The 16,849-nt window shown below is 39.7% G+C and overlaps 1 long non-coding RNA gene across 2 annotated transcripts; it reads right to left on the reverse strand.

Moving 5' to 3' along the window:
• Positions 1 to 2,658: 2,658 nt before the first annotated feature.
• LOC128587954 (uncharacterized) lies at positions 2,659 to 16,145 on the reverse strand. 2 transcript variants are annotated; one of them, XR_008380665.1, is made up of 3 exons: positions 15,772 to 16,020; positions 14,694 to 14,881; positions 2,659 to 6,068 (listed from the first exon to the last, which is right to left on the reverse strand). It is a non-coding gene; the product is annotated as an uncharacterized LOC128587954 (long non-coding RNA). The 2 variants fall into 2 exon arrangements; XR_008380666.1 differs by lacking the exon at positions 14,694 to 14,881 and having other exon boundaries at positions 15,772 to 16,145.
• Positions 16,146 to 16,849: the final 704 nt, after the last annotated feature.

Here is a 16,849-nt window from a genome sequence, read left to right on the forward strand (position 1 = left end):
GAATTTGTAAGACTGTTTTTAGGATTCCTGGGGAACTGAGCTTTATACACACGCGCGCGCACACACACACACAATGTTATGTTTTTCAAAAATGAAGCTGCATTTTAAGAAAATGAATCTGTGGTGCTCACATTTGATTAAAGGAAACATTTGAGTATATAGGACTCAAATTGGCCCACATTTAATTCTTGCTTTTTAAAAATTATGACCACAGTAGATGTGGTTGTTTCTTGATTTGAAAATAATTATATTTTTCCATTTCCCTAAGATAGTTTAGTGCAACAAATGGAGGGTGGTGTTAAAATCAGACGCTTAGGTCAGGTCTTATCTCATTTGTGAACTGGATATTTGCCCTCGACAATTTAGTGACTGTTAAGTATCGGTTATAGCCTAAGGAATAAAAAGTAAAATAAAAATAGACAGATGATTTTAAAGTTTGTTTTGGTCAACAATTCATACCAAAAGCTCTTGGCTTTCTGAGCTCAGCCCAGGATTATACATCTATAGGTGAGTAATTCTCAAACTGGGTGGCACATTCCAGTCTCCAGGGGAACTTCAGAAACTTCCAATTCACAGGCCACACCCCACACCATGTAAATCAGAAACTTTTGAGAAGGGACCCAGATATTAGTATTTTTTAAACTCCCTAAGTGATTACAATGTTGAGAACTCCCACATCAGGGACAATGTAGAGAGGAACTGAAATAATTATACTAATGTGGTTCACTGTCAGTGCAAGAATTGTGTCTCTCTTGTCCTCTCCTACATTCCCAGGGCTAACAAAGTACCTGGCACATAGTAGGTGCTCAGGAAACAGTTAATATGTTTAGTCAACTTTGTCCAGTCCTTAAAAGAAATAGGATTTATCGGGCGGCACCTGTGGCTCAAGGAGTAGGGCGCCGGTCCCATATGCCAGAGGTGGCGGGTTCAAACCTAGCCCCAGCCAAAAAAAAAAAAAGAAATAGGATTTATCAAATTTGGTAACTACTTTGCTCATTTTCATTTTGATCTCATTCATTTAATAAGAGTCAATTCTCTTCCTTGCCTATGTAATCATTGAAGGAAAGTGAAATAATAGGTAATCCTATTGTGGTGACACAATTCACTCGTCCTTGGGAAGAAATTAAGGAAATCACCTATCACATCCTCTGGAGAAGGGGCCCTGGGAATCTGAAGGCACGTCTCCTCCGTCACTCCACACATCTAGGTGAAAATAAAACTAAATGTCCCTAAGTATCCAGATGTGTCATTAATTCAGCAGATGTTTATGAAATACTTGTGGTGCTGAGCACTGTGATAGGCTGTTGTAGACTTTCTCAACTAGGGTTTTATCCTAGAATTGAACCCTAATGCTCCTGGGCATCTTTGCACTTACTGAATTAACGCCCTTCCATTGCATACGTTATATAGTATTGTTATACATTATCCTTAAAAGAATTAAGAAAAAAGTCCGCTTGATTCATGACTCTGTGTTTTATGGTTCAGATGACAAACTCCAGTTAAGAAAAGTTGCAAAAAGAAAAGAAAAGGAAGATTGCAGGTCCAGAGGATAAAATGACCAGAGAAACAGTATGCATCTTGTAGAGAAGCACTGCCCCGTAGAACTTTCTCAGGGAAGGAAGTTCTATATCTGTGCTGTTGACTGGAGTGATCACTAGTTGCATGAGCACTTGAGATGAGCACTTGAGATGTGGCCAGTGCAATGAAGGAATTGAATTTTTAATTGTATTTAATATTAGTTAATTTAAATCCAAACAGTCACCTGCGATGTGTGGCTTCTTCGTTGTACACTCAGATCTGGAATCTCATATTTGAATGGAGGAGACAGGAACCCAAGGGACGGATGGCAACCTGGGTGGTGATTGCTATGAGAGGTAAGCACAGATTGCTAGGAGAACACCTACGTGGGGAAGCTAATGAATGACTGGGGTGAAATCTTCTAAGTGAAAATAAATGACTTCTAGGATGAGTGAAGGACCAGTGATGGAGTTTGGAAGAGTTGTGAAGATAGCACTAGGCAGACGGCTAAATGGGTGGGAACTTCTGGAAGACAAGGAGAATGTTAGGAAAAGGCAGATGGATGGCAGAGCCTAGCAATGGGGAGGGACAGGAACTCGAGTCTGAGGGGACTGCTGGAGCTGGGATAGGACAGGAAGAGCTTTTGGGTGTCATGATATCTCAAAGGGCAATGGAAAACTCCTAAAAAGTTTGAACAGTGGAATGATATAATCATATTTGTGGGTAAGAGAGATTTCCCTGGCTTCCCCTTGGCAGTATGCAGGGAAAATCTGGAGTCCCGATCCAGTAGTCCCAGTGAGAAATGAGAGTTGTCTTTACTACAGGAGCACAGAAGATGAAAAGCAGCAGACATATTTGAATAACAGAAAGAAGGAAAAAAAATCAAAAGATTACCTGAGGGATTGGCCATGGTAGGTGGAAAGGGAAGAGACAAGGACCACACCTCAGTTTCTGGCTTGGGCAGACGACAGTATCATTTATTTAAAGGTAACATGAGATCTCTCAGAAATTGTCTCTAAATTTAAATTTTCCTATAACATTAGATTATTTGTGCCTCATGGATCCTGAAACTAGCTTTGATATACACGAGTGAAAATCAACAAATTACAAGAGCATGCTTTCCCAAGAAATCAACACAAGTTCACCGTTGATGCAACATTGCTTTTATTGGGGGTTACGGACATATGACAACGTCTCATAAAATGTCAACAAAGTCACAGTTTGTGCTTGGCTGCTCTTTAAAAAACCCTGTTTATTTATGAACTTACTTAATGAGAACTGTGTGAGATAAGACCAACAATCATCATTTTGAAAACAGGACAACCAGAGCCATGAGGAGATCTGACAATGCCAGATGGTTAAGTGGAAATTTACAACAGTCAAATATTCAGACACTTTCAAATGTTTAGATGTTTGTCTCTAAGTGGGACTCAGTTTACCTGATTCTTTGGAGACAGAATTGTACCTTGAACCTCTACGTTATTCAGTTGGCTACTTCAACAATCAGTACTAAATGCCAACTGAATGCAAAAGAGTAGCAAAGAAGAATGAGATTTCCTCAGTTCTGGTATTGGATGGCCAAAGTATTTTTGAGCTGGTTACATAGATAAGTGAGGAGTATAATAGCAAATGACTTAATAATTTAAAAACACATAAGTCTATTGAAACAGTCATGAATAAACATTTATGCAGAAGCAATCACAAATATAGACTGTGCATACAGTTGGTTAAGATGCTCATTAGCTCTGATTTGTGTAAGGGAACTAAGAATTCCAAATAACTTAAGAATATCATCGAAGAGATTGTACACATCAAACTTAGCACGTTATGTGTTCTTTGGAGATGGGCGACTGACAATTTCTGGACTTTTGATACTGAAGTGGGAAGCCAGAGGAGGGAAAAACTGAAACAGTGATCCCTGATTACCTGGATAGACTACTTCCACTGATCAAATTCAAGTTCTTGCTTCATTTAGCAAGGGTGGAATCGGTTAGTAACCACTGAGAGTGAACTGGAGGGCCTTGCCCTGCCACCCCTCAAAAGTGTGATCCCACCAATTATGAGACCACACCACGGTGCATTTTAAATTTACATGTTAAATTTACATTAAAATTACTTATTGTATTCAGACATTTATACTGTACACTTAACAGTATAAAATTAAGTGTACAGTATAAATGTCTGAACACAATAACTAAGAAAATGCGGTGAAGGCTATGTTAACCAGTTTGATGAAAATACTTCCAATGGTATATAGAACCAGCACATTGTACCCCATGATTGCATTGATGTACACAGCTATGATTTCATTAAAAAAAAAGTGTGATCCTCTGTAAGTTACTGTAAATTTAAGGAGTATAGATTTATATCATTTGTGAAAAAAAGATATTGCAACAAGTGGGCATGGTTTTTGGTTCTCGCTCTACCACCCTCCCAAAGAGTGATCCTCTGTAAGTTACTGTAAATTTAAGGGGTGGAGATTTATCTCATTTGTAAAAAAGGATATGGTAACAAATGGGTCTGTTTTCTGGTCTTTGTCGCCTCCCCAAAGTGTGATCTTCTGTAAGTTACTGTAAATGTAAAAGGTAGAAATTTATTTTCTCTGTAAAAAAGGATATCGCAACAAGTGATTAAGCCTCGCCCCTTTTTTATTCTTAATAATTTGAAATTTCATGCATACCAGTGAGAACAGTCTGGCGTAAAAGCATGTCTAAGTGCCTGCTGATAAGCTCTATTCCCCATTTATAAAAAAACAACAAAAAAAATTATGGTGAAAATACATTATATTATTCTAGGGTAATGTATCCAGCACTGAAAAGTTTGAGGGGGTTATGACATAAAATATCTGCTCATCATGGAAAAATATCAAGGAACATTTAAAAAGTACCAATAATTATGACATTGATTACAACACTGTTACTTAGTGTTCTAGAACATGAGCTCTGCAACCATAATCCTGAAGGTGAATGCATTCAGGCTTGGCACTTGGACAAATTACTTAAAACTCAGTTTTCTTGCCTGTAAAACTGGGATAATAAAATCTGTTTTGCATGATTGTTGTGAGGCTTAAGTGAGTTAAATGTAGCATGCTTAACATATAGGGAGAATTCAATAAATACCAATTATTATTAGGTTAAAAGAAAAATCACAGTTTTCCCTATAATCACTGATCACCTTTACTTGCTTTAATAACAAGGAAATATGATTATAATTCTAGGCAATAGCTGGAGTGGGAGAGGAGTGGTATGTGCGTGAAAGTCTTTATCAGCTACCTAGAGGGGGCTGTGGAACATCTGGGATGAAGTCAACCAGAGGTGAATTTTTTTTTTTTTTTTGTAGAGACGAGAGTCTCACTTTGTTGCCCTCGGTAGAGTGCCGTAGCATCACAGCTCACAGCAACCTCTAATTCTTAGGCTTAAGCAATTCTCTTGCCTCAGCCTCCTGAGTAGCTGGGACTACAGGCACCCGCCACAATGCCTGGCTATTTTTGTTGCAGTTGTCACTGCTGTTTTAGTTGGCCCAGGCTGGGTTCAAACCGGCCACCCTTGGTATATGGGGCCCACGCCCTACCCACTGAGCCACAGGTGCCGCCTATGGCTCACCAAAAGGTGAATAGTCTTTTCCTCTTCCGTGGCTTGTGACTTTTGCTCACAGTATCATACCCACCTAAAGGATTCCATGTTTTCCTTTTCATTTTATCTAAATCTTTGAGATCCTTCAAGATTATTACATATTTTCCTCTTTTAGGAAGTTTCTTCCTTAAAGAAGCCGATTTTGCCCACCTTATGGCAACCTCCTCTGAGCTCATTTTCGTGTGGTGTGGTTTAGCCCTCTGTGGACCCTACCTGTCACTTATCTTCCCAGTAGTTTATGTAACTTTGTCTAACTAGATTTAAGCTCTTTGGATGCAGCCACTTTATCTCCTAGAATGTAGCTTGCTTGGTAAAAATAATGGTTGATGAGCTGGCGTCAGGTGGAATAACGTGGTATTTCTGTGTGCATGATGAGTGGTTTCTACCATTATTTCTGATCCTTTGAATTGCCTCTGCTGAAAAGGCCTTATATTCTCAAGGTCATTGTTAAGATCAAACTCTGTGTGTGGCTAAAAATCATTTTCCTTATGTCATTAATTTTTGTTACTTACAGTGTTGACACATTGGTGCAATTTGGGGTTTTAAGACCAATGCATTAGCAGGCATACCCATGCTAGAAAAAAAAAAAATAAACATCAAATGAATTTAAATACAGAGGCATACATGTGAGGCAGGGAGAGTTTTAGGTTCATTAAAAGTCTAGATGTCATTATGGAGGTTTCCTGTTCCTTGAAAAGACTGTCCCTCGTTCTGAGAGTCCTACTGGCTGAAACTGCACCATGTTGGGCGTGTGGCCTAGCAGGACAGGTGTCTTCCGTGATCACGTTCTTTGTTTCACCTTCAGAGCTGGCTTGTGGTCCATCAATATAGCAGCCTCTGCAGTCTTTGTTCTTTCACTGGGGAGACATTCCTGAGGAGGGGGGGCTATGGGACCAGCTGAAAGGAGCACCAACACAACTAAAAAATTAACAGAACATGTCACACAAAGTTATCACATTGACTCATTAATACAAATAAACAAATGTAATGATACATTGGGGACCAGGCTATTTCTAACTACAGGTGAAATGCTGTAGCTCACTCAAAAAGTGTCGCTTCCTTTTTCATCATTCACCTCGTTCCAGAATCAGTAAAGCAATGGGATTGTCTGAGTACATGTGAGGCACCACTCTAATCACTCTGGGAGAAAGTGTTATGTAAGGAAAGTTTCAGGTTTATCCAATAGGGAACTTACTAAAATAAGGACAGGCAGGGAAAGAACAAAAGAACACAGGACATTGAGGACAGGTTGAAATACATCTAAGGACTAAGGGCAAAATAAAATAGTTGTAGGTACATAACTGCTTAGCAATGCCAGAGTGCATGAAGTCACTAGAATTGTGACATGTCGATTGTTGATTCTTTGTATTTGTCTCTGTAATTCCAGGGCCTGGAACAGAACATGTTTAACATGTTTTAATTTCACAGAAATTTAAAAAAAAAGAAAGAGGGAGAGCAAGCAAAGGACAGAGAGAGAGAAGGAAGGAAAGAGGAAAGGGGAGGGGGGGAGGAAAAGAGAGAGACCAAGAAGGAAAGAGGATGGGGGGGGAGGGAAAGGAAAAAAAAAGAGGGAGGGAAAAGGGAGGGAGGGTGGGAGGGGAGTGTTATAAAATGTAGAAGAGGCCAGGAACAGAGTGTGCAGAAAGAAAAAGCATATTCAAAGATTCAGGGAACATAAACTCAGTTCATTCAAGAAGAGATTATACATTATGAGTGATTTTAGAAAACAGGGTGGGGCAGTTTCCTGGTGGCTTTGAACATGTTAAGATTCAACTTGGAAAGTGTGATGTGCTGGTGTAGCTATGTAGGCTTCATGATTCCAATGAATCGAGGGTAAAGGAGAACTCGAAACTCAAAGGAGTTAATACCATGGAAAAAACAAACCTACTACAAGAAATTAAATGAAGGGAGGAGGACTAACGAATACAGTCTTAAAACAGAAAGGAAGGTGCTTGCCTGGCTTTCTCCCCTGTTAATGGTAATCGAAAGAAATGGGTTTAGAACTCAAAGAATTTGCTTCTCCCACCACCGTGGACCTTTTTTCATTCTTCAGCTGTTCATTTTCTCTGTCTCTGCCCCTTCCTGAAAACAAACTCCACTCTTTACTGTTTTAGCATCAATGCAAAATATGCTAGTAAATACAGAACCTGGAGGTGGAATCCAATATAACTTTGAAGGGCAACTTGGAGCAAATTAACTCTGAATTCATGGGTCTTGGAATTGTCCCTAACCCTCCATACTTTGAAATCATTTCAAAAACTCTTAGGACTATCCATGATTGTAGAGCCCAGTGAATCCAATCCATTCATTTGAAAGATAAAGATATTTGAGAAGAGTTATGTGTGAGATTAATGTTTTTGTTTTTTTATTATACAAAAGTTGTTATATATGAAACATACTTCTTTGCGGGGCGGGGGGGTTAATTTAACTAAAGCCTTTATGGTCAGCCTCTTCATTACACCCACATAAAATGTTTAATGAGTTAGGCACCCCCAATGGGGTACACCACAGCATACCACTGCTTTCTGCCCTAAACAATTGGAATACACTGAGGATGTTGATTCTCCAGATACAAGTATATATTTTTTCTAAAACCTGTAAGATAATTTAGTGTTAAATATTAATAAGTATGTTTCTGTTTTAATCCAGCATGTAATAACCAATCCTGGGTGAGTAATTAAACACACATCTTACAGATTTTAGAATTTATTATTTTGTGAAGATTGATATGGAGGATGGGATGCTAAGCTTTTGCTCTACAGTTCTAAGTCTCCTTTGTGAATAAGTTAAAATGTAGTTGAGTTAAGGAAAGATGTTGCAGACAAATTTTGGTGACTCAGTTGGACAGCTAACGGGGGAAGTCCTTCACTAAATGGGCAGGGGAAAGTAAACCAATCTACTTCTTTGGTATTATGTTGATATAAGCCAGGCAAAATGGCTCTCTTATAATAGGGACTCTATTATTAAAATAAATGTAGAGGAATAAATACTATAAATACATGAACAACCATATTCTAGGGACCTGCTATGAGTCAAAAGTTTTACAAATCATCTGTTTTTGAGGTCTGTGCCTACTTAATTGGAATGAGTAATATCCTATATCACCTCAACATAAGCCTCCCTTAGAATCTTTTTTGCCTTCCAAACACATAAGCATAAATTGGGACCTTTATATTTCTTTGCTCGGGTTTCCCTCTGTGTTCTGATGGTAATGATTCTCTGAATTTGCTTCAAGAGCCTCTTCATCTTCTGAGCACATGGGAAGTGCCAAGTAACAGGCTAACCAACCAACTTGCTACTGCTCTGTCTGGATTATTCTTTGGCAGCGAGATCTTCAGGGGGAAGCTTTTTGGATGGGGGTCCTCCAGTGGGGACTATCAGTAATCTGTGACATCATATCAAGATGCCAAAAACGAAGTTGATGGTAATGCATAAGTGACCAAAGGCAGAGTTTTAGCATACAGCTCGTGCCATCCAAAATGGAAGGAAAAAAAATAAAAGAACTGTTTATTATTGTTATTATTTTGATTACTTTAATGGAATTAAAACCATTAACTCTACCTACAGCCATTTCTCTGGCATTTTATCTTCCTATTCCAACAAAGGAAATGGATTTCTTATGAATAAAATGTCCTATTCCAATATTCTCCATTACTTCAAGTTGTCCAAAGTCAGGAAGAAGAGACTAAATCAATAAAAAGTAGCAAATATTTTACTAATAATCCAAGCGTCCACAATGGTAACCCTTTTAGAGAAAATTAATGTATACCATCTAGGTCACCACATTCAAATTCTTACATACACAGATTATATTTGTTCTTATATTAATTAACCAAGTTTTTTTTTTTTTTTTTTTTAAATAGGCCGACTTTAAAAACAGTCTACTCAGGAGCCATTTCAAATGATGAGAAATGCCCAAGGGGAGGCGGGGAGGACCTCAAGTAGGCAACATGTAAAGCAACACACACACTATGCACATTAGTATAATTACACATTGCAAATTATATCGGATGTATCTAATATCTAATTTTTTGAAAGCTGATTCCACTTGAGACTTCAATAACAGCATCAACATTTTGCAGGTGGCTCCTTCTGTATAGTATCCAAAGGGAATTATTCCTCTAATGTGCTTACAACCCTCGAGTAAAAGCAGAAGCTCCCTCTTAAAGAACCAATGAACAATGAACACGGGGACTGTCACCTTGAGAAAGGAAGGGGGAAGTGTTCCATCATATATAATATTCAGCAAGGTTGGTTATTTATTCTGTTCCTTCTGTGTACTTGAAGCACTTATTTGCTTCAAGAAATAAGAAACAAACTTGAACCTGAGCCTCCCTGGAAATGTGGAGGCTACATATACTGAGGCATTCTGAGGGTTGATGATTTTTTCAGATCCACTAATAAAAGAGAAATTTGCAAGAAAATGGCAGATTATACCTTCGATGAAAACTAGAAAGTCCTGCATGAAATTCAGCTCTTCTAAAACATAGGATTAATTTGTCCAAAAAATGGGTACCAGATCAAAGCTCCGCTCTAAGGAATGGGCTTTTGTCCTCATCTTTCTATGTGAATCAATCATCAAATTACCAAAGTGTATTTGTGATCTTGGAGAACAGAGTGTATTATTTAAGGGGATGGGATCCATTTTCTTGATTCCTTAAAGATCTTTCTGCTAATTAGTCAGGGTTACTATTGAATTATTTAATTATCTGCACTTTTGTGCAATGAAATATGTTGTCATATCACTTGCTTTATCATGCTGCTGCTGTTCACACTTAATGATGCCTCTATAGTTAGCAGTTTTCTTTGTTCTGCTCAGTAAGTGGTTTTAGAAAGGGGGTGGGCCAGGAAGGAGTAGCCTTGGGGTTTGTAAAATAAAATCATACATTCCTGGTGCACATGCAAAACTTTATGCATTGACATGAATGTCTTCCTGGAAATGAAGCTGCAATCCCATTTGCAATAAGCTAAGAGGCCCATGTCTTTGACTTTGAATGCAGCCACAGTGACTGTACCTTGAACATCTCTCCAGTGGATTTCCACTGCAGTGTGATGGTAAAACGTGGTTTAATTTTTTTTTTTCTAATCAGCAAGGAATGTCTTTAACAAGGAAGAAGTAAATTATGATAATTACTCTGAATGGTTGGATCCTTGAGCATTACTAATTAGCATTTATTGCCTGGATTATAGAACAATACATGTGAAACCGAACTGAGATTGCTCTTTTACGTTGAAGACTTGAAAAGGCAATGGAGCAAAAGGCAGCATCATCAGTAGTTTAGTCAATAGTTTACATCCACATCTAGTGTGTAAAATTCCTCACTTTGGAAACACACAACTATGGTCCTCAGTATTTATGGCCCATTCATTTTTGCGTGAGTCACATATTTACATATCATAGCCATGGTAGACTGATGAGAAGAGAAACGTTTTGGTTATGATGTCATCTTGGGATAAATGTATCAATTGCGAGGGTTTAACATAAAGAATATAAAACTCGCTGCTTCAGAAAATCATGATTTTTTTTTTCCTGGAGAAATGCGGACTTAAAAACAGAACAAAGAAGTCAGTTTTTTGTGAATCAAATCTTACACTCGCTTCCCCAGTTCCCCTTAGAAGGAGTACAGTTGAAAATAATTGAGAAAAGCCAACTGCTTTCTAGCTCAAGAGCCTTTTGCATCATATATTTTTCAAAGAAATAGATTCTGAAATTAGAAAAAAAATGAGATGTTAGTCCACAGACCAACACCAGTCAGGTAAATAAATGCCACTTGTATAATTTGGCAACTGAAATTCTTAAATAACCCAGCAGGTAGAAGGAAAGAAAGAGGAAAAATTAACCATCCATCATTCTCACCATTTCCCTCCACGTCCCGTTATAGCGAATGAAGAGAAAAGAACATCATAAAAAAATAGAAAGCCAGCACTAAATACAGGCGCTAGTCCTCCCAATACCTTTGGCGGATTCCCCACCCTGATCCTTTTTAATTTGAAAGAATAAGTTTGACTCAATCTGTGAGGAGATTAAACAGGCTAGTGATAAAAATTAATTCTGCTGAATGAGCAAACGCGTTTGGATTGCAGAGATGCAAATAAGATAATACCATACTTTGCTTTTTCTTTGACATACCAGGCGGATTAGTTTCGAATGTTAAATTTGATTTTATTAGAATATATTAGCAGTGTTTTAATTAATACCAATCAAACATTTTCTTTCCCTGGGGCTTGATGTGTTCCTAACACTTTGTAAATCATCTGTCTTTTTCTCCATCAAAAACCTCCCTACCAGATTATCAAAGCCTTTTGTTACATTCTTCATAATTTTACTGTATTCAACAGAAAACTAGGAGCTCTCTACTTAAAGGTGTCTTGCCCGTAAAATTAGTTCCCAGGTGCTAGATTTTAAATGAAGCCTGTTTATGAGCATACTTCATATTTTTAAAAGGTAAAATAAGAAGACTTGAAAATATATATCTTCTCTATTTTTCTTTGGGGTTGTTGCAAAAGGAGTTTCGGCTGGTTCGTAGCACTTGGTTTTATTGTCACCAGGCCTTCCTAGAGCTGTTAAATTTCCGAATGCACTGGTTTTGAGCTGGCATTTCTTTGGAAACAGAGGCAAAAAAAGAATTTTAAAAAAGGAGTTGGGTGGAGGGGATCTAGTTAAAAATACGGTGAGCCAGTGGGCCCTGTGAGCTGAATTGTGACTGTGTATTCCAAGGAGGTTCTGCCTGGCATTTCACTCATTATCCCTCCTTTCTCTCAAGCTTCCTGTCCTTCTGTGTGCGAAAGCTCCAGTTCACTTCTTTCTCTTTTCTTCCCCCAATACACCCCCACTCCAATTCCCCGCCTTATTTTTTTTTTTTTTATCTGCCAAGCTGGATTTGCACTTTTAAAGATCAGTATCAATAATGCCCTGCTTGTTTCGGTTGGACTCTCCCTTTAAAAGACAGCCCCCTCTAATTGATGCGTCTGGGCTAGTCTAGACTGGTAGTGATTGAACCAACCACCAATTATGTTATTCATTTCACTGAACTTCACTGATGGGCTCGGTGAGGAAGAAGGGGTGTTCAGAAACCTGCCCTATGCACTGAAGCTGTTGCCTGCTGAAATATAAAATCCCGTGTGTCGTTATGCAAGCCTAAATGCCTGGGTGATCAATTGTATGATAGCAACCTTGGAACATGAACAATCCACTTGAAAACATGTAAAAAAAAAAAAACAGTGCCTTGGAATACGAACTGAAATACTTGTATTAAATTACTATGCTGTTATCATAATCACAGAAGAATTATATCTAGCATGGTTTTATCGATCCATGCAAACAGTTACATAGAATAAACTGCAGATATATTTTGACTTTGAAAAGCACCCAACATTTTGCAAATATTTGATACGACTCATGTAGTAAAACAGATACATAAGTTAAATAGGTGCTTTGCCATAATTCCCAAATTCCTATGCATACACATCAACTAAGGTGGGGGGAAACTATTAATCCATTTTGTATAAACTGAAGATGATTTGAAAAACAAATAACTTTTCTTTGAAGCACATTCAGACTATCAAAGGCTGAAAGATAATATGGAAAGTATTACAACTACATAAGAGGTTTTAACAAAAGACAGGGTACGATTGTTGCACAATTCATATTCTTAATTCAGTTTTCTGATACAAAATGGTTTCTTGACTGTGATTTGGGTATCAATGGCTACGATTGTGATAAATGTTTAAAAAAAAGGGCAAAGAAGAGTTTCCTTAACTTTTGACTACATATATAAAATGACGTTACAAACAACATAAAGTGTTAAAAAGAAGGAAGCATTTCAAGTCAGGGTTGATTTAGACATCTTCCAAAAATAAAAGAGAAACGTTGGCCCAAGAATACTAAAATTATCTAAATAAAAATGTACACTGGCATTTTTTACAACAAAGGAAAGGTAAGTTACTATTTCTCTTCCCCAACTATGAAACAGACTTAAATCACTGAAATTATGCTGTTATAAAAAGTTAAAGCTCCAGAAAACCATAAACTAGGCAGTACTAACAATGACCTTAAGAAAGGATCATTTTAAACGTACATTTTGGCTTATAAATGATTTTGTTGGATTGGATTTGAATTCTGATAAAATTTTCCCAGTTTTTAAATGGAGGCATCGCTTTGGCCAGAAGAATGCAAAGGCTGTGTGCTGCTGCTATTTCTTTCAATTTGTATATTTAGAAAATACATTTCCAATTCCTATTACTTTGCAATCCATTGAGTAGAACATTTTGTAAAAGATACCCAGCAAGGCGGTGACAGCCTTCCGTTCATTTTCTTTTTAAAAAATCTTGCAAAGTTATACGCATTTCATCTCCACTAATACTGTATCTTCCATCCTTTGTAGAGAATAGCAAGAGCAGAATTTTTTAACTTATTAATATTTTAGGCCAAACTATTGGGTCCCTTTATCCGCGTGTTCCCTGTCTAGCCATAGATGATACACGTGTGTGGACACTGACTATATAATACGTTCACATATCCATTTTAATTGGGTGCAATTTTAAGATGAACTGTTGAGTTTAAAAGTTGGAGGCATGGGGCATGCTGGGACTTCAGCTGAGATGTTCTGAGGTCAAGCAGCAGGTACTGAGCTGTTCTTGTTACGCTCGAATAGTACTGCGTGTTGCTCTCAAGGAATAGACCCTGGCGATGACTTCCACAGGCTTCAGGCATCAATAAATACGTACATATCCATAGCAGCCAACACACTATTAGAACAGAACATATACCAGCTTTAACTGCAAGGCAAAACCTGCCTCTCTCCGGGTCACCTGATCCCAGCTAACAATGAAAAACCTCAGAGGTAGGCTCAATCAGTCCAACTTAACTTTTCTTTCTTTTTTTCTTTTTTTTTTTTTTGCTTTAAAGAATAAAGTCGCCCCAGCTTTCCAGGCTGCAAAGGCACGACTCGCAGCTCCCAAGAGCCTAACCCGTGGATTTAAACGGTAAACATCACAAGTTAGGGTCTCAGGGACTGAGAGGAGCGCAACAAATTGTTCTTTCTTGAGACAAAACAAAGCAAAACAAGAATGACAGCGAATTTCTCTTCAAGCTTCACGACTGCAAGGCAACAAACAGGTGGTACAGGATTTTCGCCCTCTCTAAGCTTCCTTCGCAAAATGTAGATTCCATTTCAATATCCTACAGATGGGCGCAGACGCACACGCAGTGTCTGGGGGCGCAGATACCTGAACAGGCACACGCCAGTGTATCAGAGAGAACTCTACAAGCTTTGGGCAAAACAGTGGACTCCAATGGAAAATACCATGAACAGACCCAGAAATGCCCACATTTTGAAAACCAGGGTCTACAATAAGGATTCAATGTCTCTCCAAAAACCTTGATTTACCAGTAGCGCAAATGACTGCAGGGAAGATAGGAGGCCAGGCAAGGCAAGCGTGCCGCATGCAGAATCCTAGAAATTGGGTTTTGAGAAGGGGGAGACCAAGAAGTGGGGTTTGGAGGCGATGGAAGTACAAATAGGAATAGCGTTTTGCACTCACCCTTACGAAGCGGAGCCGGGCAAGGCAGCCTCCTGTCGCGCCGTCCGGAGCCAGGGGGGGAAATTGAGCTCGCTGCGCGCTAGGCTGGGCGAGGTGTTTGAATAGAGGACGGAGCCCGGGGGCGGGGAGGGGAGGCGGGGGCAGGAAGCGATACACCAAATCTAGAGACTGTAACTCTGTAGTTTAGGCTTTGACGAGAGAAAAAAGAGGCAGTTGGGTGGGAGTGGAGGGAGGGGCTGGGACTGATCAAATTTGGAAAATATTCACTTAAATATTTTCTTTAAAAAAGGACAGAGGGAAAGAGAGAAAAAGAGAGAGGGAGAAACCTCTCCAGACCTGCTTTTAAAAAAAAAAAAAAATGCCTTCCTTCTTTCTATAGCGTGCACTTTGCCAGTCCTGCAAACCGGGCCCTCCTCTGTATCAGCTGCTTGGCTGAAGTCAAGGCCAAATCCCCAGGAACGAGCACCAGGCTGTCATTTGGTGGACTCCAAGTGGGAAGGGGTGGGTGCCGGCTGGCTGGGAAGATGCGTTCCCCCTGCACTTCCCGCTGCGGATCCTTTGAACCCTTTTGGCCGGTATTTTGGAGGAATCCGAAGTCTAATCCCCCTCCACCTTCGCAGACTGGTTACTGGTTTTCTACCTGATGGTGGCTTTTCCCCATCGGGCTGAAAGCGGAGCCTTCCTGAGCCGCCTCCAAAAATGAAAGGAGCAGGGGAGGAATGGATGGTCCTTTTTCAATCTTTCTTCCCTTTTTTTCTATCCCCCCACCCCCTTTTTCTTCTTTCTCTCTTTTTCTTTTCTTCCTTCTTTTATTCCAGGCCTGAGCAAGGTAGATAGCCGGCTATTCAGAATGACAAAGCAAGGGAGATTCTGCAGAGGGCCTCAACACTTGGTAAAAATGCGGAATATTTTTAATATATTTCCATGTTCAACTAAGAGCACTTAGAGCTCCAGACTCTCCCCCTTCCCCCTCTTAAAAATAGAACCATGTTAGCAAGACAGCTAAATCAGGTCTCTTTCCCCTCTATCCAGGGTCTGCTTAGCACCCCCCCACCTTCAAGACAACTTTTTTTCTCACCTCCGAGAAGGTTCTTCTCAGGCACAATCCTCCGTTCAGCTCAGGGTCTCTCCTTTTCTCTCCCTTCCCTTTTCTTTCTCCTCTCAGAAAGGCTAGTCCGTCATCAACACACCTAGCTTCTCCTCCCTCCCTCCCTCTCTCTCTCCCTCTCTCAGCCTCTCTCCCTTTTACTTTTACTATTAAAAAATAATAATAATAATGGCCCTTTCGACATAGCAGCATGAAGTGGCTGCCTTTGAGAAAGCACATTTAATCTTTCCTGGCTCCCCTAGGCTTCAGTGAAGAAGGAGAAGGCAAGGGGAAAAAAAGGGAGAGAGAGAAAAAAAGATTGTAAGGGAGGCTGCTGACGGACAGCGAGCATCGGGCACAAATCAGCGACAAGTTGGATTTTCCTAGACCACACTGCCCCCTTTCTTCTGGGCTCTCTCCCTAGGCTCCTGGAGAGCCTGAGTGTCTGGTTACAGGAGGCAACGGGTCTCTTTTTGCCAACCATGGTGCAGATTCTTTGCATGCCTGCTTAAGTCTCTGGCAGAATAAGGGATCAATATCCCCCTCTAATCACCTTTAGCTCTTCGATGGCTTCCCCCCTTTTTCTGAGAATCCACTTGGCTCTCCTGGCTGCTCCCCCGCCCTGCCAGGCTCCCACATACAAAGCTTGCAGCCCTGTCATTTCTCACTTCCATATCTTGGAGACAAGCCTCTCTTCTAAGATCCTCTGGAGCTTGCTCCCTCTCTCTGCTATAATGTGTCTCATCCCTGACTCACAGGGTGCACGAAGGCATCTCCCTGACTACTAATGAGACCAAAAATTCACCAGCAGGTCAGGGAGAAGGCCAGACATTGTATTATACAAATAACAAAAAAAAAAAAAAATCCTCAGCCTGCTAGATCCAGAGATCAGGTATCACGTTTTCTAAAAGGAAAAACACGGGGGAAAGAAGTACAGAAGAGAGACCTGGGTGCAGTTCTTTGCCTAATTGTTTCACATCCTAGGGGGATATAAAACACCCATGCAGGTGATGGATTTTGTGAATTTTGGTGGGCTTTCTTTATAAACAGAAAGTCGACAGTGCTCAAA

This window comes from Nycticebus coucang, chromosome 6, assembly GCF_027406575.1.
Source record: "Nycticebus coucang isolate mNycCou1 chromosome 6, mNycCou1.pri, whole genome shotgun sequence".
NCBI lineage: Eukaryota > Metazoa > Chordata > Mammalia > Primates > Lorisidae > Nycticebus > Nycticebus coucang.